This window comes from Notamacropus eugenii, chromosome 5 (genome assembly GCF_028372415.1).
Source record: "Notamacropus eugenii isolate mMacEug1 chromosome 5, mMacEug1.pri_v2, whole genome shotgun sequence".
Taxonomy (NCBI): Eukaryota; Metazoa; Chordata; class Mammalia; order Diprotodontia; family Macropodidae; genus Notamacropus; species Notamacropus eugenii.
Window position 1 is genome coordinate 209,280,846 of NC_092876.1, and position 27,767 is coordinate 209,308,612.

The window sequence follows — 27,767 nt, forward strand, 5'->3', positions numbered from 1 at the left end:
AACTATTTGCATTCCTGCACGGAGGGATGACATTTTTAATTCTTGAGACTTTTCTCAGTATTAGGGTAGTTGGAGGATTGATATTGAGATAGAGAGAGAGAGAGGAGAGAGAGATGGATGGATGGATGGATAGATAGATAGGGCACAGGTGAGTTGAATATGAAGGGATGATATCTAAAAAAATAAAATTAAGGGGTAAGAGGAATAGTTTGAGAGAAGGAGATGGGGAGAAAAAGAATAGTGTAAATTATCTCACCCATAAAAGAAGCAAGAAAAAGCTTTTTCAATGAAGAGGAAGAGGAGAGAGGTAAGAGGGAAAGAGTGAACCTTGCTCCCATCATATTTAGCTTAAGGAGGGAATAATAAGTACAATTAATTTGGTATGAAAATCTATCTTACACTACAGGAAAGTGGGGAAAAGAGATAAGCGGAGGGTGGAGTGATGAAAGAGGGGAGGGCAAATAGAAGGAGGGGGTAATTAGAAGTAAATACTTTTGAGGAGGGACAAGATCAAAAGAGAGAATAGAATAAATGGGGTGCAGGATAGGATGGAGGGAAATATAGTTAGTCTCACAACATGACTGTTATGGAAGTGTTTTGTATGACCACACATGTATAACCTATATGGAATTGCTTGCCTTCTCAAAGGGGATGGGTGGGGAGGGAGGGAGGGAGAGAGGTTGGAACTCAAAGTTTTAAAAACAAATATTAAAAATTGCTTTTACACACAACTAGGAAATAAGACATATAGGCAAAGGAATATAGAAATCTATCTTGCCTTCAAAGAAAGTAGAGGGGAAGGGGATAAGAGAAGGGAGGGGTTGTGATAGAAGGGAGGGCAGATTGAGGAAGGGATAATCAGATTGCACAGTGTCTTGGGGTGGGTGGAGGGGAGAGATGGGGAAAGTGTTTGGAATTCAGAATCTTGTGGAAGTGAATGTTGAAAACTAAAAAATAAATTAATTTTTTAAAAAAGACAAAAGAGAAAAAATGTGGAAGGACAGATACAGTGGCCTCTCTAGTTTTAGTAGATACTAATGTGTGCTGCCCCAGTGTGCCCAAGCAGTTCAAATTCCACTTTGGATACAGCCAGAATGACAGTCAGGGCCAGAACCGGCTCTCTTCACCAGCTCTACTAGAAGTAACTACTCCTCCAGTTTCAGGAACACCAACTGCTATCTGGCTTCCTGGAAGCTCTAGTGGTAATAGAAATGACTCCCATTTACTTCTTGCTTAAACCTACCATGGTAGGTTCTCTGGATAACTGAGAGAATCTTCAGTTTCCAGACTGTGATTAAAGAATGTTAGAGAAAGTTGTGGTTAGAAAATGATAAACTTTCACTACAACCAAAGATTCAAACACAGACAAAAGATTCAAGTGGGAAAAACAAAAAGTCTTAAGAACAAATACCCCATTTTATGAAAAAAAAAATTCTAAAGAGAGGTGGAAGTTCAAAGATCCACTTCCAACATATCCCAATGTCTCATGGAAGTTGAGGACATCCTAGAATACATTAACCTTGTCCCTGATGACAAGAAATTCATGACATAGACCTTAGAGACAATCTAATCCAACCCCATTATTTTACATATAAGGAAACTAAGGCTTAGAGAAGGTAACACCCAAAGTCACATAGATAGATAGCAGTGGGGCTAGGACTTGACTCCAGGTTTCCTGGCTTCCAGTCCATTACTCTTTTCATTGCACCAAATTGCCTTCTGAGCCCTAAGAAAAACCTTCAGAGTCCAAGTAATTGCCTATTAACCTATCTCTGACTAAATTATGTGGGAAATCTTGACTTAATTATTTCACTTCCACAAGATTCCGAATGTAATATAACACATTCTCCAGAGTGTTTTCAAAAGCCTAAAGCAAAGAACACAGAATACTAGATGTAATAGAGGACAAAGTTCAACAATGAAATCTAACTCAAAGAAATGCAGCACTCATGACAGTCCCTTGTAATCCGTCCTTCCTGGCTGGTGCACATCTAGGGTGTACTTTTACCTCACACCTGCCTCTCAGTGCCTTCTCTCAAGGAACTGATGGAGGAGGCAACGTAAACAATTATGCCCCAAAAAGATACTTACAAGATATATTGGAGACGTTCTCAGCGAGAAAGCATTAAAATCAAGAAGGAATGGGAAAGGTTTTTTGTAGAAGGTGGTATTTGAGCTTAGACATGAAAGAAATCAGGAAAAGCAGGAAGCAAAAGTGAGGAGAGAAAGCTTCCAGGTTATGGCGGAAAGCCTATGAAATGCTCAGGTGTGTTTTGCAAGGAGAAGCAAAGAGGCTAGGGTTCAAAGAGCACTAGAAGGAAAGGAAGATTTAATAAGACTGTAGGAAGGAGCCAGACTACAAAGCCTTTACTGAACTCTTATCTACTCATGCCCTTCCCCCACAAAAAAAACCACCTTATTTTTATATTTTGTCTGTACATACATGTGTATGTGTATATTATACATATTATATGTGTGTGCATATATACATATACATATGTGTGTATATACATTTACACATACAGACACACACACATAAATATAGCTATTGTTCCGTCATTCAGTCAAATCCTAATCTCCATGACCCCCTGGACATACTTTCCATGGAGTTTTCTTGACAAAGATACTGAAGTGGTTTGTCATTTCTTTCACAGGTGGATCAAGGCAAACAGGTTCACGTAACTAGTAAGCGTCTGCAGCCAGATCTGAACTCAGCTCTTCTTGACTCCAGGCCCAGCACTCCATGCACTAAGCCTCCTACCTGCCAGCAATAAATAGACAGATATAGATACTATCTCACAAAGAGTCTCCTTGGAGAAAATGGGAACTCAGAGGTATAGCCTGTTTCATTTTTATCTGTATCCTAAATGCTTGATTGTGTTTACATATGAGCATCCTATTTTAAGATTCACATTAATCAGACAGGACAAGTCTAGAGGTGATCAACTAGGATGCAGCTATGTCATAGGGATAACCTAAGGAGAGGCAGACACTGAAAGTGTCTTCAAATATTTGAAAGGTTATTATATGGAAGAGGGAATTTTTTTTAATTGTTCAAAGAGATGAAACCAAGACCAATAGATGAAAATTATAGAGACACAGTTTTGAGTCCACATAAGAACTTCTAACATTCGGTACTGTCCAAAAAGGAATAAGCTGCTTTATTAAGAAAGAGGTTCATCACAGTGATATCTAAGTTAATGTCTAACATCATACAATAAGCCATTATGAATCATTTAATATGGAGTCTATATATAGTGTTTGATAGGGGGTAAATATATCATTAGCAATTCTTTTAACAAAAAAAAAATAAGAAACTTGCCACTGGGTGGGTTTTGAGCCTTCTATTTTAGAATGTCATGTGCTGAAAATCAGATTAGTGATCTTCATAATATAATTGCTGATTTATGTTTAATTTCCTGGTTTAACCTGGAAGTTCTGACATGGGCACAATTACCACATTTACTGTTCCCCTGGGACTTGATTCTCTCATCTCTAAATTCAGTCTAAGGTGACATTGTAACATCTTTAATTCAATGACAATTTAACATGAATCACAGGACACAGTGCTGGGTATGAGGGATATAAGGATAGAGACGACTGACCAAACTCACAGAGTGCTTCATGGTGAAATTTGTAAGGTGGAGAAAACTCAGTCAGCTGGTTTGGTCAGCTCCAAGAAGGAGTCAGAATTTGGCCTGGGTCTTGAAGAACGAGGGTGTTATTGATACAAGACAGGAGAGGAATGAATGGATACCAAATTTGACTTGTCCAATGACCACATTCACAACTGAAGAAACAATCTAGTTACCTAAGCCACATGCTTATGTGGAAGACGACCACTGCTGTTCTCTAACTTCTGCCTCTGAAACATGGACATGCTTATTCTTGACTTTCTAATGTAGAATTCACTATCTACACTATATAAGCATGATAGTTTTAGGTACAGCGGCGATATCTGCCTCAGTTTCTCTTTTTACCCTTTTCATCCCCTGTGCTCACAATTGAAAAGGCCAGTATCCTAAAGAAGCTTTTGGCCTAAGCCACTCACATCCACAGCCTCACAAAATTACAAGATTTTCTACATCTCATGCTTTAAGTCTTATGTACTACTCTTTCTTACACTGCAGTCAAATGAACTATACCCTTCTTTTTTAATAACATACTCATTTCTCCAAACTATGCGGTCATTCACATGTAGTCCTACAAGGAAGCACTCAGTAACAGAGAATAGTCAAATATATAATTTCAAGGGGTGTACATTCAGAGACACCATTTCCACTATCTATACTAGCAGGGAAAACAGAAGAATTATCATTAACTTAAACTGTGCATTTAATGTCTTCATTGTACAAATTACTGGGGGTGGGGTACAGTGATTGGGATAGATGAAAATTTTTAACACCAGGTTCTTGCCCTCAATGAGCTTATAATCTATTCTTGGTTTTCTTTGTCAATAAGTCATTGTTATAAGTATTTAACACTGATTGTGGTGGTGAGACCACAAGATGGCACTATTGAACTAAATAATATGATGCACCTCACCCACACACAATTATAGTTTAGGGGGTAATAGTGGTTCCCAAATACTGGGTCTTATCACTCTGATTTCCTCTGATGGTTTATGGCCCATAATGATCAGGCTAACTCAAAGGGGAGGGAAATGTTTGTTTTTAAATATTATGAGTTCTGGCCAATGTGTAAAGTACTATTTCAACAGGTCATGGGTCAATCAAAAAGAATTCCGAAAATAGCATGGTTAACCCTACCAATTTAGAAAAAGGTCTCTCTCTTTGAACACGAATTGAAGAATATGCTCCTAAAACACTCTGTGATCCATAGGTTGGTAGTCAAGAGCTCCTTTCCCTCTTCATCCCCTCCTCTTTGCTTCCCTGGATTCCTTCATGCTCCAAGAAAACCCCCAGGTCAGCAAGAAGCATTTCCCAATGCCCCCTCTTCCCTCTGTTGATTATCTACAGTTTACCTAGTTTATATCTTGTTTGTACGTAGCTATTTGTATCGCCTCTCCCCCACTGGTCTGTGAGCTCCTTGAGAGCTAGGACTGATTTTGTTGTTTTTTCACTTTGTTGGCCTTTCTTTGTGTCCCAAGAGCTTACCACAGTGGCTGACATACAAGTGTTTAAATGTCTGTTGACTGACAGGGACATGCTTTAAAAAAAAATCACCTTGGTACAAAAACGTACACTTTGTTTCAGAACTATTTTTATACTATAGGATAAGAATAGAGACTTAGGATTTCATTTTGGATAGGGAACTCCCACATGAGAAAACTTTCACTAACAATGCAGATAGACATCAGTGTCTTCATCTGTAATTTTAGTCTTAGTTGTCTGGGGCACTGAGAGATTAAATGATTTGCAAGGGACACCTAGTAACAGTGTCAGAGGCAGAACTTGAACCCAGGTCTTCCTCACTTTCAGGTCAACTTTCTAACTACAATACCAAAATGCCTCTCTTTTACATTGATATTACTTATAATTAAATTTTGTTTTTTTCAGTTATTGAGCACTTCTTTTTCTCTCCAAAAGGAAAAATAAAATAGATGTAATAAATATACAGAGAAGCCTATCAAATTCCCTTCTCAGCCACATTCAAAAATGTGTGTCTTTCTGCATATTTAGTCTTGTCATCTCTTTGCCAGGAGGCAGATAGCATTATTCGTATTTAGTCCTCTGAAATCATGACTAATTATTGCATTGATCAGAGTCAAATCTTTCAAAATTGTTCATTTTCACAATGTTGTTGTTATAGTATAAATTGTTCTCCTGGTTGCACTCACTTTGATCTGGAACAGTTCATACAAGTCTTCCCAGGTTTCTCTAAAACCATCTTTCTCGTTATTTTTTTAGTATTCTATTACACAATAGTATTCTATTACATTCATATATATCATGACTCATTTAGCCATTCCCTAATTGATGAGTTTGCTTCTATTTTTCAAGTTTCCATTTTTTGCCAATACAAAGAGTTTTAATAAATATTTTTGTGTCTAGATATAAATATGGGTATATAGGACTTTATTCTCTTTTTTTGATCTCTTTGGAGTATAACCTAGTAGTGTTGTGTCAATGAATCAAAGAATATGAGCAGTTTAGTAACTTTAGGAAGATAGCTCCAAATTATTTTTCAGAAAACCTGGACCAATTCACAGCTCCATCAACAATGTGGTTCAAAGAGCTTGTTTTCCCACAACCTCTCCAAATTTTGTCATTTTCTTCTTTTTTGACAACTTTGCCAATCAGATAAATGTGAGATGGAAGCTCAGAGTTGTTTTAATTTCAATTTCTCTAATTAGTCTTTTAAAGCATTTTTTTAAATTGTCTACAAATAGCTTAGATTTCTTTAAGAACTGCCTGTTCTTATCTTTTGACTATCAATTGGGGAACATCTTTTACACTGATATTAGAAGAGAATCATGCTTTTCTGTAAGACTCAGAGATCTGCCCACCTCCATTACCCAAAATTGTTTCAGATTCTCGTGTTTATGTCTATTTTGCACCAGTGTGCTCCAAGGCTAAGTGAAAACAGAAATGTGTACTCCCAAAGTGGGAGAACTTTAGAGATCCTAACAAGTACTTTCACTAATGTGCCCTTCTGGTCCCTGAGCACTTTTGTTGTCTCCTTCTCCTTCTTCCTTTTGTTTGGCTACACTTACCTAAGAAGGAGTTGCTCCCACTTAATCTGCTCCAGGTAAAGAAAGTGGCTTTTAACTTTGCACCAACCTTCTCCTGCTAAGTGAATGGAAAGCAAGCATGGAGAAAAACTATAGGAGCAGTGTTGTCTTCTCTGTAAGAACCGGGATAAATGGCATTCTGCCAAGAAGACCCATTAAAGACTTTTCCTTTTCCCAGCTGGTTGAAAGACAGCCAGGGAGTCCATCCTCCTGCTGAGACATCAAGAGTCTTTGAGCACTGCTACTTCAATATCATCCCCAGAGTCTGGCTGCCAGATGCTACAGCAGGAGTCTGGAAGAGACCCAAGCCTGCACCACCACTCCCAATCCCCCAGGGGTGTTGTGGGTCTTAAACAGCTGCATTTGAAGGGAATGACCCTCCCCCATCCAAGAAACTGTCACATGCTAAGAACAAAAACAAAAACAAAAAACCAGGAACACTTAGCTACTTTCACCCCTAGAAAGAAAATGTGGTTGTTTGTTTTTTAAATACCAGTCAGGAGCCCCTAGGGATCTATTATGTGGCCACATTTTACATAGGAGTTTCTGGAGGGGTAAGAGAGGTGTTTTTCAATAACACTAAAAACTATGCTGACGGCAAAGTTCTGGGCTTATCCAAAGTAATGTTGCCTGAGGAAGTAGAACCAAACAACTAAGCATGCAGGGCAAGTAATTGGTAAGCAATTGAAGCCTAGATTCTTAATCCAAATTCCAAAGAGCATTAGAGGTTGGGGAGGAGGGGATGGGGATGATGGGAAAGGAAAGGGAGGGCAATAGAACAGCAGCAAAGCCAAGCAAAAATGTATGATTCCCTCAAAAAACAAAACAACCCAAACCAAAAAATCTCTGATGCCTTCCAGCTTCATACTGGTGGGCCAAATTCAAACTGCAAATACAAGATACAGCTTCTCCTAGAAAAAACAGGGGCTGTGCTAGTTGGCAAACCAGTAGTTGGAAGCTGGCTTGATTATGGGTAATAGCTATGACTCAGTGGAAATGATCAAACTTAGTAAGAATAGAATGAGAGTACTTCAACTCCAGCTATGCAGCCTTAGTGGAACAGCCAAAAATGTATTGGGAGTACAACCGTACGCAGTGATACCTTTGAAATAGCAAAACTATCCTTAGTCAGCTCTGTCCTTCACAGTTAGCCCATGGCAGCTCTAGCCTCTTTGAACTCAGAAACAGTCAGACTATGAAATCTGTTTCTTTTGAATCTTTCCACAAAGTCGAATTAATAGAATGAAAAAAGAGGCTGCCACCAAGAAACAAATTCTGTTGGTTGAAGCAATATGCACAAAGAAAAATTAAAATGTCCACTCTTCATGACCCCATTTGGGATCTTCTTGGCAAAGATATTAGGATGGTATGCCATTTCCTTCGCCAGCTCATTTTTATGGATGAGGAAACTGAGACAAACAGTTAAATGATCTTACAAAGGGTCACACAGTTATGAAGTATCTGAGGTTGGATTTGAACTCAGGTCTTCCTGTCTCAATGTCATGTGCTCTATCCACGGTACCTTGTAGCTACCTAAAAACAAAATATATACAAAATAAAATGGCTACATGGTACCATGGATAGAGTATGTGGCCTGGAATCAGAAAAACTCATCTTTCTGAGTTTAAATCTAGCCTTAAACAGTTACTAGATATGTGATCCTGGGCAAGTCACTTAACCCTGTTTGCCTCAGTTTTCTCATCTGTAAAAATGAGCTGGAGAAGGAAATGGCAAACCACTCCAGTGTCTCTACCAAGAAAAACCCAAGTGGGGTCACAAAGAGTTGGACACAACTGAAATAACAGCCACAATAAAGTACAAACTGAACGGTAAGTGGGGGCGGAGAGTAGAAGACTGGGGCTCTGAACAGAAGGTCAGGGCTCAAGAGCTCAAGGACCAAGACTGCTCTCCTGTCTTCATCAGTGAGGATCACCTCTCCCCCAGTACTAACCACACCCCACTCCTCAGGGACCTGTACAGCTCTCCAAACTCACTGAATCACCATGAGATTAACACCCCAAAGGTAAATGAAACTGAGCCCAATAGATACTTCATATGAAGTGATTAAGTAAAAAAAAAACCTGAACCAAAAGAATAACATACACATTGACAATGACTATGTAAAGGGAGAAAAATTAAAAGGCAGCAAAGTTCAAGTCAAATACAGCAGACTAGACTGGTACTGACATTAAAGTGAAAGTATAGAAACTGTCTTTTAACAAACTAAAACTTAAAATATTTTAAAGTTACATGTACTATTACACCCATAATCTTTTACACTGTTTTGCTTAGCTGTTTTCCAGGAACAGACTTTGTTGATGGTTTCTTGTGCTCTTATTTAAACTAGCACGCTGTATTTAAACACAGCCTTCATCAATAAAAATTTTAAAAATAGTGCCCATTCTTCAAAGCCCAGTTTAAATTCTGCCACTTTTATTAATCCACCCCTGAACACCCCAACTTGAAATAACCTCTCTCTTCTGAAATCTATCATTTATCTCTACCAAATCATTTAGGACACAACCCGGTATCATAGGAACTGGAGTTAAAAAGAGATCCTCTAGCCCAACCCCCTCCCTTTTTACAGATAAGCAAACCACGGCCCAAAGAGATGCAGTGACTTGCCTGAAGTCACAGAAGTAGGAAGGAGAGCTGGGGCTAGAGTCTGACATTAGCACACTGCCTCTCAATATGCTGCCTTGTATTTATTCTTGATTATCTTTCATGTGCATATATTTCTTTCCAACTAGGCTAAGTTCCTTGAAAACAAAGATGGTTCATCTGTGCCATTTTTTATCTCCCACAGCTGCTAATGCTACTGTATTAGGACACATATTAGTCTCTCAATAAATATTTATGGATTGACTGATAAATTTGGGCAGAGGAACATAGCAGGAAGTTAAAGCAAAGGGGCAAAAGGAAGGAAACAGCTCTTAGAGCTCATACAGGGTGAAAACATCCCAATTTACGTCTCTGGCAACAGTAGATAAACACAACAAACCAGCTCTGAGAAAATTAAATAAGCTTTTAGGAAATCCTTGGAAGCTAAAAGGTAAAGGCTTAGGGCAAAGTGAGAATCTCAAAATTGAAAACACAAACAAGCATACAGAATGCAGAAATAAAAAGTTGGAAAGGAGCTAACTCAGTCAACATATCCTTTCATGTATTCATTCAAGAATTTATTAAGTGACTACAGTATGCCACAGAATCCGGGTAAGGGGAGGTTGCAAACTATATCCCTGGAGGGAATAAACAAATTGATAAGATCACAGATCTATTTGAGTATTTAGGGTGAGTAAGAAAAGAAAGAATAGTGGAGATAGTCTATCTTATTGAAAAGTTCTAGAGTGAATAAATCAACTAATATTTACTAAGCACCAACTATGTGTTAGGTGCTAGTGACACAAAAGTCTCTAATCTACAGCAAGTAAAAACACATATATACATAAAAATTAAATACTATGTACTGGGGGAGGGGGTTACGCCTTCAGGGAGGGTAGAGCACCAGCAACTAAGGAGTTTCTGGGTAGGAGGTGACATTTGAAATGAGCTTTAAAGTTAGCTAGGAATTCTATGAAGAAGAGGGTAGAAGGGACAGAACCAAAATGGCTGAATAAAGGCAGAGACTCTGACCTCTCACAAATTCCCCTCCAATTTTAAAATAATACTTCCTAATGAATTCTGGAGCAACAGAACCAACAAAAGTGAAACAATTTTCCAGCCTAAGACAACTTAGAAAGTTGGCAGAAAATGTCTGTCTCCCCTAGGATGAGAATGAAGCACTGTCCACTGTACTCAAATAAGCCAGCATCAAGCCATGGGGACAACTGAACAGGCAGTAGCAGAAAGACATTACAGGGGACCCTTCACTGGCACTGGGTGCAGGACTCTATTGGTTCCCAGTTGCATTCCAGCATAAGGGAGAGCACTAGCATACCAGTGCATACAGCCACAGGAAAGCAGGAACCTTGGTCACAGAGTAGAAAAGAGTACATGTAGTCACTCACAGACCAGACCACAGACAAGGAAGAGCAGTGAACACATTCCTCCCAGATCATACTACCTTGGAAGAAATGAAAACTTACAAACCCCAAGAACTAGCTCCAAAAATAGCAGCATGAGAAACCTGACATTTGGGACAGTGCCCCCTATACCCCAGAAGCAGAGCCCAACTTTAACAAAAATTTATAAGTCAAGAAATAGGCTAAAAATGAGCAAAGGATCTGACCGTGGAAAATTACTATGGTGACAGGGAAGATCAAAATGCAAATTCAAAAGACAACAGAGATATGACAGCTATACCTAAAGCCTCAAAGAAAAAGTCAAACAGTGCTCAAAAAGAATTTTAAAAATCAAATAAGAGAGATAGAGAAAAAATGAGAAAACAAATGAGAGTGGTGCAATTAAAACATGAAAAAAATAGCCAACAGTTTGGAAAAGAAAGCACAAAAAAAATGAAGAAAATAACACCTTACAAAACAGAACAGGCCAAATGGTAAAAGAGGCACAAACATCCACTGAAGAAAAGAACTTCTTTAAAAAAGCAGAATTGGCCAAACAGAAAAAGATGTACAAAAATTCACTGAAAAGAAAAATTCCTTAAGAAGTAGAGTTGGCCAAATGGAAAAGAGTTACAACACTTCAATGAAAAAAAATAATTGCTTGAAAATCAGAATTGGGCAAGTGAAAGCTAACAGTTCCATTAGACATCAAAAAACAATAAACCAAAGTCAAAAGAATGAAAAAAAATATAAGAAAATGACTAATATCTCATATGAAAAACAAGTGATCTGAAAAACAGATTGAGGAGAGATAATTTAAGAATTATTGTACTACCTGAAAGCTGTGATTAAAAAAAAAAAGACAGCCTCAATTCATTCTTCAAGAAATTATTAAGGATTATCAAGGAAAACTGTCCAGATATTTTAGAATTGGGGGCAAAATGGAAATTGAAAGATTCCACTGATTACTTCCTGAAAAAGATGCCAAAATGAAAATTGCCAGGAATATTATAGCCCAATTCCGGAGCTCCCAGGTCAAGGAGAAAATTTTGCAAGCATCCAGAGAGAACAATTCAATTAGCATGGAGCCACAGTTAGGATAACACAAGGTTTGGTACCCTATACATTAAAGGATTAGAGGTCTTGGAATATGATATTTCTAGAGGACAAAGGAACTAAGAATCACCTACCCAGGAAAACTGAGTATAATCCTTCACAGGCAAAAATGGATATTTAATTTAATAGAGGAATTTCAAGCATTCCTAATGAAAAGACCAGAGCTAAATAAAAAATTTGACTTTGAAATACAAGATTCAAGAGAAGGAAACAAAATCATAAGGGACTTACTAAGGTTAAACTGTTTGCATTCTTACAAGGGAAGATGATACTAGGTTATGTCCATGCATTGGTGATAGCACACCAATGATGATGAGGACCTAGCATAGGAAAATAGAATGAGTGGACTGTCCAGGCAGGACAACTGGGAAAACACAGTGTGAAGAAAACCCAATAAGACCAAACTACAGATAAAATTCCAGAGGAGGAAAAAAGGAACAATTTTGATTACTTAAAAAATAAAAATTGCATAGATAAAATCAATGAAGTTAAAATTAAAAGAAAAGCAGGAAACTGGGAGAAATCTTTGTAGCAAGTTTCTCTGACAGGCGACTTATTTTATATATGGAACTGAGTCAAATTTATAAGAATATGAGCCATTCCTCAATTAGTAAATTGTTTTTGGAGGAATAAATCTAAGTTATTAATAGCCAAAAATTTGTCCTAAATTACTAATGATAAAAGAAATGCTAATTAAAATAACTCTCAGGTTCTAGCTCATACACAGTATATTGGCAAAGGTGACCAGAATAGGAAAATAACAAATGATGGTGAGTTTATAGGGAAATAGGTACATTAATACAATGTCGGTTGACCTGTGAACTGGTCCAGTTTTTCCTGGAAAGCAATTTAGCAATACCCAAAAAATATTAAACTGTCCGTACTTTTTGATGTAGTAATACTATTATTAGGCTAATACCTTAAAGAAATCAAAGAAAGAGGGAAAAGATCCATATGTACAGAAAATATTTATAGAAACTCTTTCATTGTGCAAAGAATTGGAAATTTAGAGGACAGCCATCAATTGAGAAATAGCATAACCAGTTATGGTCTATGAATGTAATGGAATACTATTGTGCTATAAGAAATGAAGATAATGGTTTCAAAGAAAACTGGGAAGACTTTTGTGAACTGACATAGAATGAAGTAAACAGAACCATAAAATAACAACAACATTGTAAAAACAAACAAATTTGAAAGATTAGGAATTCTGATCAAAAGTAACCAATGGTGATTCCAGAGGACTCATGATGAAACAAGCTACCAACTTCCAGACAGAAAAGTGATAGAGTCAGAGTGCAGATGGAGGGATTGTATATACATACACATGTATATACATATATATGTATGTATATATATGGAAACGTGGGGGGTATATGTGGATATAGACAGATATAGCATGGTAATGTGGGAATCTGTTTTGATTGGCTATACGTTTATAATGGATTTTGTTTTCTTGTTTCTCAGTGTAAGGGAGGGGGAAGGTGGGAGGGGAAGAACTGAGAGCTGAAAGTAAAATAAAACTGAATTTTAAAAAAAAGACAAAAAAAACAAAGAGGAGAGCATCTAGGAAGAGGGAAATATGGTCAACAGTATCAACTGCTTCAGAGAAATCAAAAAGGATAAAGACTGAGAAAAGGCTATTGGCTTTGACAATTAGTAGATCAAGAATAATATATGCATTGTGAAAACTTAGGGCATGCTTTATTAGTAAAAATAAAACTGTTTTTAGGGAAACTGAATATACTTTTGTTAACAAAAGCAAAATATAATTTCCACATTGCATTTCTGCATAAATTACCTTGGGTGATAAAAACTCACACCCTGATTTCACTGCTGCTAAGTAAAAAGCTCTTATTTTGTGGATAATTCAGAATTAAACTAAAGTATCATAACCTTAGTAGTTCTAACATATGAATTAACATAGTGATAAAAATCAAAACAACCTTTCAACATCCTGGGCAACTCTCTGGGATTATAAATTACAGAGTAGGTACCATATATATCGGCAAAGGGAGTTTCCTTACTAAAAATTTAACAGTTCCTATCAGGAAAATCATTATTATTATTATCATTATACCATAGGGAATAGAAGCATGGGTAAAACAGTAAGTCCCTAGACATTTCAACCAAAAGACATGGGCTTCAATCTTAGCTTCAATTCTTACAAACTATGTGACTTTGGGTTAGTAACTTTAGTTCTGAGATGAATTTCCTAATCTGTAAAATGGGAATAGGATGGAATAGATGATAAGGTTCCTTTCAGTTCTAAATACAAATACTCTTACTTCTGCAGCCTTGGATAGAAGTGTTGTTGCAATCAGCTGCTGTCAGACATTATTAGAAACATACAAAACAGATTTGCAAACTTTCTTTCTGGCACCTTGTATGTCAAATTGCTCAGGACTTCAAAGCAGATCTGAGCTTCCAGAGTGCAATTATTACCTCTTTGAGGATACTACCTATGCTCTATCCACATAATCGGGTCAAAAAACATCCAGTTAGCACATCATATAGATGAGGAGGGAGAGAACTGAGAGCTGAAAATAAAATAAAACTGAATTTTAAAAAAGGCAAAAAACCCAAAGAGGAGAAAGAACATGCTTAAACTCCACTCTGATGGGAAATATTTGCCATTCTCTAAACAGAAGGGAAAAAAGCCCTCTTTTTCCTCTTATTGGCAGTTCTGAACATTAGATTTTTCCCCCCATCATGGAATCAAAAGACTTTAAAGTGTGTGATTATGAAGTTTAAAATAGGGAGGAAATCAGATATTGGGAAGTTTTTTTCCCCACTTTTATTTCTGTGTATTTTAAACATGAGTATAAGGGCATAAAGCATTAATGCAGTCAAAAAGTGTTTCTGTGAACAAATTCCAAAAATTCCATTTTATAACAATTCCATTAATCTGTTCAATTTTTTTCTGGACAATCACAATACTTGAATAATTTTAAACAAGTAAATTTATTATTGAAAGAAACCTAATGGTGTTTACAACATTTTTATCATACAAGAGATTTCATTCATTCACTTCAATTTCCAAGTTGTACTACATACAAATACATTTTTAATGTTGTCTCTGTGCTAATTCCTTTGCGTGCTATTTAAAAAAAAAATTAAATTTTTATTTTCAGTTCCAAAGTCTCCCTTCCCTCCACCTCCTCCCCCACCCATTGAGAACAAATAATATCCATTATACAACTGAAGTCATGCAAAATATTTTATATTAATCATGTTGCAAAAAAAGAATAAAGTTGGTAGGGGGAAGTATTCTTCAGTCTACACAGTTCATCAGTTCTCTCTCTGGAGATGAATAGTTTTATTTTGTTTTTTTTTATCATGAGTCCTCTGGAATTGCTGTGGGTTACTGTATCAATCCAAAGCAGTTAAGTCTTTCACAGTTTGGTCAATGTTAAATATTGCTGTTAATCGCTTCATTTTGTACCAGTTTGCATAAATCTTCCCAGGATATTCCAAAACCATCTCCTTCATGATTTTTTACAGTACAATTGTATTCCTTCAAGATCATATACCACATAAGTTGCTATTAAAATATATTAACTTAAAAAAGTTAAGTAGAGTATAAGAGGAGCTAGGTGGTGGAATGGATGGAGTGCCAGGACCTGGCATCAGGAAACCTCATCTTTCTGAGTCCAAATTCTGCCTCAGACACTTAGTAACTATGTGATCCTGGCCAAGTCATTTAACCCTGCTTGCTTCAGTTTCCTTATCTGTGAAATGAGCTGGAAAAGGAAATGGTGAAACATTCTGGTATCTTTACCAAGGAAACCCCAAATGGGATCACAAAAGAGTTAGACTGAATTGAAATGATTAAGCAACAAAAACTATTTATAAATGAACTTTATTTCCTCTTGTCAACTATTTTTACAAGATCATTTTTGTTTTTCTGAAGTATTTCAATAGTGTAGTACATACTGTGGGCAGCTAGATGGAGAAATAGACGATGTTTGGGGGTCTGGAAGACTCTTGTTTCAAATCTTACCTCAGAACTTAACTACCTAGGCCTGGGCAAGTCACTTAACTTTTCAGCTTCAGTTTCCTCATCTGAAAAATGGAGATAATAATTGCATCTACCTGGAAAGGTTATTGTGAATCTCAAATGAGACAACGTAAGTCAAGCAATAGAAAGCCTTCAAATCTCACCTCTAACCCATATATACTGGCTGTAGAAAGCAAGTCACTTTACCTCTCAGTGCTCTAGGCAACTCTAACAGGAGGTTTTGATGGGTATTGGGAAGAAAAGTTTCCTAATCTGGGAATTCCCTGCACCATTCTTCTCTTTATCCTTTCTTTGAAACTTTCATTGTTCTTTAGTTACAATTCTAGCTACTTTCTTAAAATTAAGAGCCTGCCTAATAAGCCCCAGAAATAAGAACCAAAGGGAGTCATTTCGAAATAGGCATGGGGGTAGAGGGGAAGTAGTTATTGTTGATTTTGAGAACCATAGGAAGTCAACCTTATCGTTACAAAATTATATCTTGTTAAAAGCCTTATTTAACATCCTTCTCCACCATGTATTCTAGGTTCCAGACAAACTTGATTATTAGCTGATCCCTGAACTCAATATGTCAGCTCCTGCCAGTAGGCATTTGTCTAGGCCATATCCCAAGCCTAAACTGTACTTTATCCACATCTTAGCTTTTGAGAAGCCTCCTCTTCTTTCTAGCTTCAATTCAGGAGCCATTTCCTCCATGTAGTTTTCTCTGATCCCCTAAAATGAACTCTCTGGTCTCAGATATTTATAACATACTTCTTCTGGAGGTCTCCTTTGCCCTCTGCTATTATACCCTACATTACGCTCATCTAAGTGTCATCTCCCCCAATGGGATGGCAAACCCTGAAGGACAGAAATTGTTCTGTTTTTGTTTTTATATCCTCAACACCTAGCAGAGAAGGTGCTTAAATGTTTACTGAACTGTTGAATGGGGAGGTAATTCTCTTTCTACGGAAAAAAAAAATACATTTTAAATTGGTTAATCATTTGGGATTGAAGAGTTGGGAAGCTCATCTTTCTTTCCTAGTCTATAATTAAACAGTAACTGGAAGGCAAAGATTTAGTAACATAGATCAATACTAATTTACTCATAAAATTTCCTATTTTTTTCCCCTAACTTATTTCACCAGACTGAAAGGAAGGTGAGTAGGAAAGGTGAGAATGTAACCACATAATATATAAAAGCTGCTGGTCATAATTTAACACCACCCTGGGTAGCCTTTATGAAACTTTGAGATGTTCAGCCAGTTTGCTAAGTGAGGAAAAATTCATTCATTCATTCATTCAACAATGATTTATTAACATGCTGGTTTTGTTTATGGCCATATGCTAGGTGCCATAAGAATGTCCTCTAGGAGCTTACAATCCAATAAATATGATTTTTAAAGTGTACAAAGAACTATAGTATACAAGACAGAACATGTTAAGTACAAGGATAGGGACTGAAATCATGATTTTACTTGTATAGGGAATTCCCAGGCAAGGAAACTCCCTCTACTAAAGCAGGTCAGAATCTTCTCCATAATTTAAAGTCTTAAAGAAATGCCTAAAACACTAAATAGGCAGATGACTTGTTGAAGGCCACAGGGAGGAAGGACGGACAACGATTTATTAAGCACCTCATGTGTGCCAGGCACTGTAAAGTCAAGGGCTTTACAAATATCTCATTTGATCCTCACAACAACTGTTTTACCATCAAAGAAAATGAAGCAAGCAGAGGGTAAACAATTTGCCCAGGGTCACACAGCTAGTATCAGTCCCATGTCACACAATCAGTATGTGTCAGAGGCAAGACTTGAACATCAATCTTGCTGGCTAGCTCTCTATCCAGTATACCAAGGTACCTCTCCAGTTTAGCATCAGAGAGGTCTAAAATGCTGCCCAGCAGAAGAAGGGATGTCAGCTTGGGAGGATGGAGACAAGGAAATATCCAGTGGGCCTTCATGGAAAGGGTAGCATTAAAGCTGGGCCTTGAAGCTTACACTTGACAAGGAAAGGTCTGGCAGACATTTCAAGTAAAGAGAAAGACAAAAGTATATTAATTAGTGACACAGTTCATTGTAATGTATGTTACTTAAAACTTCCCTCTTAGTTTAGCAGTCTCGCCCATTTCCTGGAAAAATCTGATTAGAAACTTTGCTTTAGTGTATTTCCTAGAAAAAGACACAAAGAGAGATGCTTCACAGCTAGTAAGAGGTTGTCTTTTCTTTTAGTATTTCCTTTCCTTTCCAAGTATCAGATTTTGGAGCTCCTCAAGAACACAAAGAACCAAGAAACTGTCACATCTCCTAGAATTAAGTCATCTGGAGATTGAAAAGGAACCTCAGAGGTCATTTAATCCAACTTCAGTTAGCAGGTGAGGAAACTGAGGTTCAGGGAAATAGAGTGGCTTCTCTAGAGTCATATTTCCAATTAGTGGCAAAGCCAATACTAGAACCTCTATCTCCTGATGTCTATTTCAATACTTCTTTCCACTAAAACAGAGTTGTAGATGCATGAGAGAAACAATATCTTTGTACTCGCAAATCTAGGGTATATAGAATGTAGACCAAGTAAAGGAATAGTTGCTATTGGGTAAGGATAGTAGAATGAATATTGACTAGTTTTCCCTCCTACTACCCTATATCATGGCATGAAGTCAGATGCTCCTTTAATTAGATCTCTTACCAACCCTAGCACAGAAAAATTCTACAATTAGCCATCAAAGGAATACACTTTTATAAGACTATCTCTATTTTATTCATTATTATCACCATCATCATCATCACTCTAATCATTATCTTACTGGCATGAAATACCAAAGATTCTATTTTGATATTTGTGGTGGTCAAAAAAGAATTATTAATTTCTTTATCTGCAGCCCATGGAATTTAGATATTCTGAATTCTCCAGAAAATACTCATAGCCTGGTTTCCTAGCTGATCTTTTTTCCTCACCTTAGGCCCTAGAATCTAGAACTGATACACCCATAAGGTACCCAGGGTTGTCTGTGGTTTGGTGCAATTAAATATATTTGAGGTAGGAAAGACCGGAGAAACTCATTTAACCAATATGTTAGGAAGTATGGCAATCTTCCTGTATAACAGACTTCTGATATTTTGATTGACCCATAATCTCCGTGGAGTAGGCTACTATCTCTACTTGGACACACTGAAACTCATTCACATCTTCTCATTCTATATCATCCTATAAATCTTCCATAGAAGACCTACACAATGCACATATGGGAAGCTTTACTCTGTCTTTTACAGCTCATGTCACACTTCATATACTTCAATACAATATTCCAGTCATTCATTATCCCTTGCCTTAGATACAGTACCAGTCAGTCTGCCTCTATTTTTGATCATTCATGATAATATCTTCTGTTAACCAGTCTTTGTTAACATTCTGCAACCTACCCACCATGAATCTTTCAATAACACTTAGGATTACCTGGCAAATTATCTTTTTGAGAGCAAAGAATGCAGAATTGAGTCATATAACACTACTGATAGACTATTTATGTTTAACAGAATGGCCCTTAGAAACAGGGAACAATGTTTGGATCATTAAAAGTACCTTACAAGTTAACAAATGTGCCTCAGACCAATTTCTTCAACCTATTCAATTTTGGTCACAGCTTATTGTCATTTAGCAGTGTCTGTCCAAAATATGCAAACTGAAGCCTTAAATCAATGGTCTACCCATCCATCATGGGCATGCCTTATTCTAGTGTAGTGGTGGTGGTGGTAGGGAGTTGATGAGGAGACTCCTAATTGGCTAAACAATTGACTTACCCCAGCCCAGTTGATTAAATCACAGAAGCGGGCACATATGAGAGATGACAAGGTATCAAAGAACTCAAAATTTAAATAGTTGTCAGTCAAACTTAAGGAAATTAGAGGAAGGCTTTGCTACCCCCTTACAAAGTATGAAGAAGTCTTCAATCAAACCTGAAATTAGAGTTTAGGCAGAAAACAGCATTGAGAAGCCTGATCTTGGTGATTTGAGCAAATTGCCAGCTCCTGATATCAGGAGTTGATCTTCATAGAGAAACAGAATCAGGGGAGCCCAGCTACCAAGTCACAGCATAAGGACAGCTCAAAAGCCAAGATCACCAGAACCCTGTACTGAAGGATATGTGAGTTACCTTCGTTCCCTAATTGTGTACACTAAGAGTGTGTCCATTTTCCCTATCATTGTATCTGTACTTGGAATGTACACACCAGGTTCATGGGGGGAATGCTTTATAGACGCTGTTGTTATAGATGCCATCTCACTGAATGCTTTTCCTTTGAGCTAAATCTCTCTACCGGCTGACTGTTAAAAGGAAGTAGGGTAAGCTAGTTTTAGGAGTCTAGACCCACAAAGTACCTTGAACCTGAGGAAATATTTGATCCCTGGAGACCTGACTTGTAATCTGCAAATGCCAAATTGGGGAGGTAGCTCAATTGGGGTAATATACAATGTGTAGGCTTTAAAGTTGTAAGTACAGTAAAGAATTTTAAAAATCTTTATTCTGGGAATCTAAACACTATTATACTTAATAATTTTATGCTGTTGTGTTATTTTTATGATGAGATCAGGAATTTAATTCAACAAACATTTATTTAAGTAGCTAGATCATACAGTGGATAGAGTATTGGACTAAAAGTCAGTAAGACCTGAGTTCAAATCCAGCCTCCGATACCTGGCTAGCTGAGTGACCGTGGACAAGTCATTTAACCTCTGTTTGCTTCTGTAGCCTCATCTATAAAATGGGGGTAATAGTAGCACCAACATCACATAGTTTTTGTGAGGACCAAAGGAGATAACATGTAAAAAGCTTTACAAACCTTAAAGTGCTATAAAGATGCCAGAAATTTCTACTACATATGCTAGAAACTAGAATTATAATTCCCCTTTTTTCATTTCCCATTTATGGTCATACAGAACCAACAATTTTAGTGAAGAGAAAATTTCCTTGTCAGCAACACAGTGCATATTCTAGAGAGATAACATAAAGAAGGTCAAACTGTAAAAAAAAAAAAAATTATAAAGCAAACATTTTTAGCCCAAGGCAATGATTATTTCCTCTCCAAAATTCATCTTTCCTACAGCTGTGGTCGATGTCATCTTGGCTACAGCCCACAGGACAGTCCCTTTCACTCCTTTTCACCCTCCCCTTTTCATCTCTAACTCTCTGCATTTTTATCTAGCTTTCTGTGTCTCTTGCATTTCTACTGAGACTTTGCTCTGACAGCTGGAGTCCTACATCCAAGAAGGCACTTATTTCTATGGCTTCTAGAGAGCATTATAGGCAGAGTCCTCTGATTATAGGAAAAAAACAAAAGGCCCACTGTGCAGAACACAAGGGAAAGGAGAAGAAAGATTTGCCTATTTTTTTATCAACCCCTCACATACTTAATTATGTTAATTAACCCAGAAACTGTAGTCAGTTTATAATTTTGGTCCCTTCCCCCTAACTCTGCTCTAGGTTTCTGGAATATCCTGTCCCCTGTATCATAACCCAGCAAGGAAAAAGACTTCTCACGGGCAGCATGCCAATATTGTCTCTATTTAAAGATGCTATCCTTGAATTTTCCTTCTCCCTCACCCCTCCTATCCCCCCTCACCTCTTACCCTGCCTTGCAACCAATCATCAAGTCTTGTCGATTCTACCTCGACAAAATCTCACTTCTCTTCACTCATGAGCTCATAACTACCAGCCCAGTTCAGATCCTCAACATCTCTCACTCAGACTATATCTCCCTCAGTCTTTCTTCTTCCAACTAGAAGACAATGCTCCCCCCTCCACTCCATATTCCTTGTAACTGCCAAAATAATCTTGCTAAGACTGTGTCACTCCCCTGGCTCAAAAAAGCTTTGTTGGCTCCCTAGGATAAAATGTAAAGCCCTTAAAGTACTGGCTCCCATCTACCTCTCCAGAGTTATTTTGCAATATTCTCCAACACATACTCTGTGTTTCAATTTAATTGGTCTCTTATGTGCTCCTCACGCTAGACATTCCCATGTCTATGTCTATCTCTCCTGCCTTTGCTTTTTCCTATACTTGGAATGCATTTTCTCTCCATAGCCTCCAATTTGTGACTTAATATTTTCCTCAAGGTTCAATGAAAGCCTGTCCTCATATTCTCTGCCTTTTATTTACTTATCTGTAAGTTTTTGTATTCCCTAGAACATTAAATGCAAATTTCTTAAGGACAGGAGCCATTTTAGGTCTTTTGTCTGTATTCCCATGTGAGGCATACATTTTGTCTTCAGTCATTTTGTCTTCAGCTATGATTTCATAACATAGGGTACTTCATAAAGAATTCCACCACTGAAGAAGACTGGCAACTCATCATAACTTACAGACTTTGAGAATTGCCTAGGGGAAGAGTTTATCCATGGCCAAACAGCAACTATGTACCAAAGGTAGAACTCAGTCTTCAGTTTACCAGGACTCATTTCCTCTCCCCAAAATAAACATCTGTCATTTGTCATAGATGAACTGAAGGTAGGACACAGCTTACTGTACTTCACCTATTTTGTTTCATACCTTAGGTCCTCATTTCCCTGTGAAGGGACCTATTCGAGAAAGGAAGGTCCATTGACAAGAACTGAGGAAACTGGAGGTGAAAAAGGAGGGAAGGAGCCAGAAGCCGGCACTGAAATAGCCAACAACAACCACAAAGCCTGAGCCTCAGCTCAGGAAAAGAGGAAGAAGAGTTGGAATCTGTGGCAACCCCTATCCACCTAGGAAGCCTTCAAAGGAAGCAAATTATTAAACGGTGTGTCCTGTTCTAAGAAAGTCAATCGTACAGAGAAAAGAAGCTCTCCTGTCTGTGTCTATTGTACTTATTTCTTTTTTTAATAAAACATATCTTGGGAAACTGTTGTTGAACAAGGCAAGGAATCAGAATTCTCATCCTAGTTTTGTCATTAACTGTGTGACTTTGAATGTCATTTGACCTCTTAAGGGCTCAGTTTCAGTTTCCTCCTCTGTAAAAAAAAAGGGGGGGGGAGGGGTTGAAATATACCAAGGACTCTTTATCTTTTTTTTGCTTCACAGATCCCTTTGGTTAAGCCTATGAACCTCTTCTCAGAATAATGGTTTTAAATGAATAAAACAAAAAATACATACGATTACAACAGAAGTCATTCATACTGAAATATTTATCAACTTTTTTAAAACCAAGTTTCATTCACTCCAGGTTAAGAAGTCATGGACTGTATGACTTTAACGACCCCTTCCAACCCTGGGATTCTATGATTCTATAATCTTATTAGAGAAGTTCATTGGGAGCCCAACTATTATTGGCAATTGCAACGACCAGGAAAAAAAAGAGAATAAAATTAGTCATTCAACAAGTACTTTTTTGGAAGTGTCATTAATTTAAGAGTCAGTCCGAACGTCAGGAAGACCTGGGTTCAAGGTCACATAGTATGGAGCAGGTAAGTAAGCCATGGATAGCATACTGGGCATAGAATCAGGAAGACCTGAATTCAAATCAAGATCAGCTTCAGACACTTAGTAAGTGGGTTATTTGGACAAGTCACTTTTATTTACCTATAGTTTCACAACTGTAAAATGCTGGTATCCACCTAACAGTTGTAAGGATCAAATGAGATAATATTTGTATAGCATTTCGCTCAGTGCCTGGCACATGGTAAATGCTATATAAATGTTACCTAGTACTGTTGCTACTGGTAGTAGTAGTAGTAGCAGTAGTAGTTAGTAGTAGTAGTAGTAATAGTAGCTGTTGTTGTTGGTTGTTATTCTTTAATCTTTCACTACTTCCAGGAACTCTCTAAAGCCTTAAGTGGAAGAATAAAGGGAGTTTACAGGACCAGTAAAAAAAAATCATTAAACTAAATTGAGAAATAAGAAAAGGCAATGAAGTCTACTTTGGAGAGAAAAGGGAGAAAAACTAGAAGACAATGCTAAGAAATGAAGGTGGAGTAAGATAGAACTAAAATTAGCAGGGAAGAGTTTTCCTTAACTCATTGTTCTGTTTTCTGCATCTTTACCCATCATTCACTTGTTTCTATGTTACTTGTTCTGCTGTGGCCTCTCACTCCCATCCATTTGTCATCTCCCCTCTGCTCTCCTCCTTATCCTTTCTTCCTCTCCCTTAATGGTCCTTATTTTTTCTTTTCTTTTGCTCATGTGATCTTTAAGAAATCTTTTAAGGTTGTGCCCATATAACTTTACAACTGCTTATTCTGTGTGTGTCACTCTCTGTCTCTGTCTCTCTCTGTGTGTCTCTGTGTGTGTGTCTCTCTCTCAGTATGTATCTCTGTCTCTCTGTATTTCTCTGTGTGTCTCTATCCCTCTGTCTGTCTCTGTCTCTCTCCCTCCCCTCTTTTTTCCTCCCCCTCTCCCTCTCCCTCCTTCCCCTTCTCTCTGACCTTCTTCACCACAGGAAGTAGGTTACCATCCAAAGCCCTAGATTCTATCTCCTCATGATATTTAAATCCTCAGAAAGAAAGTAAAGCTGTGCTCTGTTCAGTGTCCTAAGGGAGGGACACAGCTACCATATGTAACTGCACTGGCTTTAGTGGGAAAGAATAGCCCAGGAACTTTGATTGCATGCCTAAATGAAAGCATGGAAAAATTCCATTTCTTCCTTTGTACCAAGATTCAAGTTATGCCTCCATTTCAGCCCTGCAAACATGTCTTTCCCTGAATCAAATAACAATTCCATAGGATTCCAGTAACAATTTCCTCACCTGCAAGGAAGAACTGGTGCTAAAAAGAAATCATCAAGAACAGATTATGACCAGAAAAGAAGATGGACCAGTCATTTACCAAGGGCAAGCTATAGAAGTCAGACAGCTTATGTAGTTAGTCAATAAACATTTATTAACCACCCTACTAGGTGTTAAGAGCTGGGGATACCAAAAAAAGGCAAAAATAATCCTTACCCTGAAGTAAAGTCTAATGGAAGAGACAATATGCAAACAACCATGCACAAACAAGATACACCTAGAAAAACTGGAAATAACCAACAGGATGAAGGCACTAGAATTAAGAAAGATCTGGCAAGGCTTTCTGTAGAAGGTAGAATTTTAATGGGAATTTGAAGGAAGCCAAGAGGCAGAAATGAAAAGAAAGAGAATTCCAAGCATGAGGAAAGCCTTGTGGGGAACAGCAATGAGGCCAGTGTCCATGGACTGAAGTGTCCAGATCGGAGAGTATAAAATGACTGGAAAGGTAGTGATGGGGTTCAGACTCTGGAAGCCTCCACGAGCTCCCCTTGAATCTTCCCACTTAATCTGGCCCTTTCTTACTCAAATCTAGGTCTCTGTTGCACCCTCTGCACCTTGATCCCATCAAAACCCCATTCCCCAGGCTGCTGACCACTCCCATCAAGATCTGTATTCATTCCCATTCTGCCCCTTTCAAGATCTCCAGATTGCCCCACCTGCTTCCCACCCAAGCCCTCCATTGTCTGATATCTCCTAATTGCCTACAGCTGTTTCCAACCCTTGATGAGTCACCCTAGTCCCATTGAGGTCCTCCTTGGACTTCTCCTCAAGATGCTCCCTAAACCCCTCTTCCCATCACCCTAAACTACCAGACCATCCCCAGATCCCTCCTATAGTCTTTTCTGTATTTAAGTTCCATCTTGCCTCTATGAAGGTGCTCAGATTCAATCCAGCTCAGACTCTGTCTAGCTGAGATTCTATCTGACCCGCTTGTGAATACAAGCATTACAAATGCTTAGGCTCCCTAAGAGTCAACCCAATTTGGCAAATCTTTAATAAACTTTGTTTTCTTTGGCTTTAAGAAGGCTTGAGTCAAATTCATTCAAGCAGAAGCCAGCACATCGGTATTTCAGGGTCCCCAGAACCCCAAAACTTCATCAGTAGGAGGGGACTAGCCTATGAAAGGCTTTGAATACCAAACAGATGATTTTATATTTGATCCTGAGATGACAGGGAGCCACTAGTTTATTGAGGCAGGGAGTGACATTTTCAGACTTGTGCTTTATGATCAATTTGGCAGCTGATAGAGGATGGACTGGTGTGGGGAGAAATTTCAGACATGGAGGCTAATCAGCAGGCTATTGCAGCAGTCCAGGAATAAGCTGGTGTCTATACCAAGGTGGTGGCAATGAAAGAAGAGAGAAGAGAGTATACTGGAGAGATGGTGAATAGGTGAGATAGATAGGCCTTGGCAAGAGATTGGATATGGGGGATGAGAGAATGAGGAGTTGAGGATGACATCTAGGGTGTGAGTCCTGGGAATGAGAGGATAGTGGTGCCCTTGACTATAATAGGGAAGTTAGGAAGAGGGGAGGGTTGTAGAGGGGAAAATAAGGAGATCAGTATATATTGTGCTGGTATCTATGAAATACTAAAAGATCCACAAGAGGACTTTCAGCACATTGGGTTAATCTTGTAGAGATAGTTTATGGAAGAAGACAGATAAACTCACATAGGATGAGAAGATATGGGTGAGTTTTGATCTGCACTGGCAGAAAGAATTCCTACACCAAAGAAATCTCATACCCAACAAAGTAATAAAACACTAGGAGAAAAGAATATTGATGTCACTTATGTTATTTCCATGAGAGAAAGAAAGCACTTGGCACACAGTAGGCACTTTTTAAATGGGGTTTAGCTGAAATTGTATATATAAAACACTTCACAAACATAAATGAGACCTAGTGTTTCATTTCAGCTGAAAAGACCAGTCACAGAGTATCTGGTGAGAGAGATGTTTCAAACTAGACAGACTCGATTTCAGGAAATAGATGCTGATAAACTTATAAATGCTGCAATTGACTATAAAATACTCTATACAAGTTGAGCTGGTGACGTGATAGCTCACAAATTCATAGTGCTTAGCAATTTGCCTACAGTTTAGAGTACCCTGGGGCTCCCCTCTGCCCTGTTCTCTCTCTTCCTGAACACATTTGCTAATAAAAACTGTAATCACTTTACATATAAGCAATCAGCATCATAATGCATTTATGCATTATAATGCCATTAGGATAGGTATTACCGGAGTCCTGGAAAATGAAAGGAGCAGAAATCACAAAATGGATTTATTCAAATGAGCCTGTTATCATGCAGATAACTTTTGGTTTTCCAGGGCTAGGCTTTCTGGAAACAAACTAGAGTCCTCCTCCTCCTTCCTGGCATCACCCTTGCCCTTTTTCTAGAAAATCACACCTATAATATTCTATGCCTGGAGACTTCCATAATAGAAATTTCTAGCGTCTTTGTATAACATGGGCTTCAACAGCCTCTCCCACAGAAATTGTCAGTATTGTTACTGTATCTTTAAGAGGTAGTACTCTTGGACAGCGGTGTCATTTTATGAAGTGTTAGTGAGAAGAGAGTTTAACTTTTATTCTACAGAAACTGTTAAATAGGATGGCTGAATAGAAGACACAGAAAAAGGAACAAGAGAACTTATTTCATGAGAGAAGTGAGTTTAAGTCATATGTTGCAATGAAGTATGAAGAAAATTCTTGAGAAGATAATTTAATTAGTATCCCAAGAGAACTGAATGGCGGGACTGTCTAGACTTGAAAATTGCAGAGATAGTTAAAGGTGACTTTAGCTGTGACTTTTCTCAAAGTTTTTCTCATAGATATACTTTTTAAAAAATGTATGTTTTTTATTACTGGTTACACTATTAGTAAATAGTTGTTTGTAACTCTGTGTATATAAAGTCAATTTTAGTGTATGTAAAGTGAATTTTTCTTATTATTTCTTAGAGTTCATTTTTCCAGGATCTATAGCCATAGCAATCTCTTGTTCCCAGGTATTAGATATGAGTTCCCACAATTATGGTTCAAAATATCTCCACTATTCTTGTACAGAGTTATATAATGGTAAATAATATATTCATCCACTGTGGCTGAACAGAGAAATACAAGGATGAGGTGGTGTAAACTTGAGAGGCTATTGCTGGCAATATGCCTTCTTTGTCTGCTGCCCTATAGAGCAGGTGGTCACT

General features: G+C 37.8%; 1 protein-coding gene across 5 annotated transcripts in view; it reads right to left on the minus strand.

Moving 5' to 3' along the window:
- Positions 1-27,767, minus strand: part of CACNB4 (calcium voltage-gated channel auxiliary subunit beta 4) — a 344,733-nt gene that overhangs the window by 273,618 nt on the left and 43,348 nt on the right. The gene's annotated exons all lie outside the window — the stretch shown is intronic.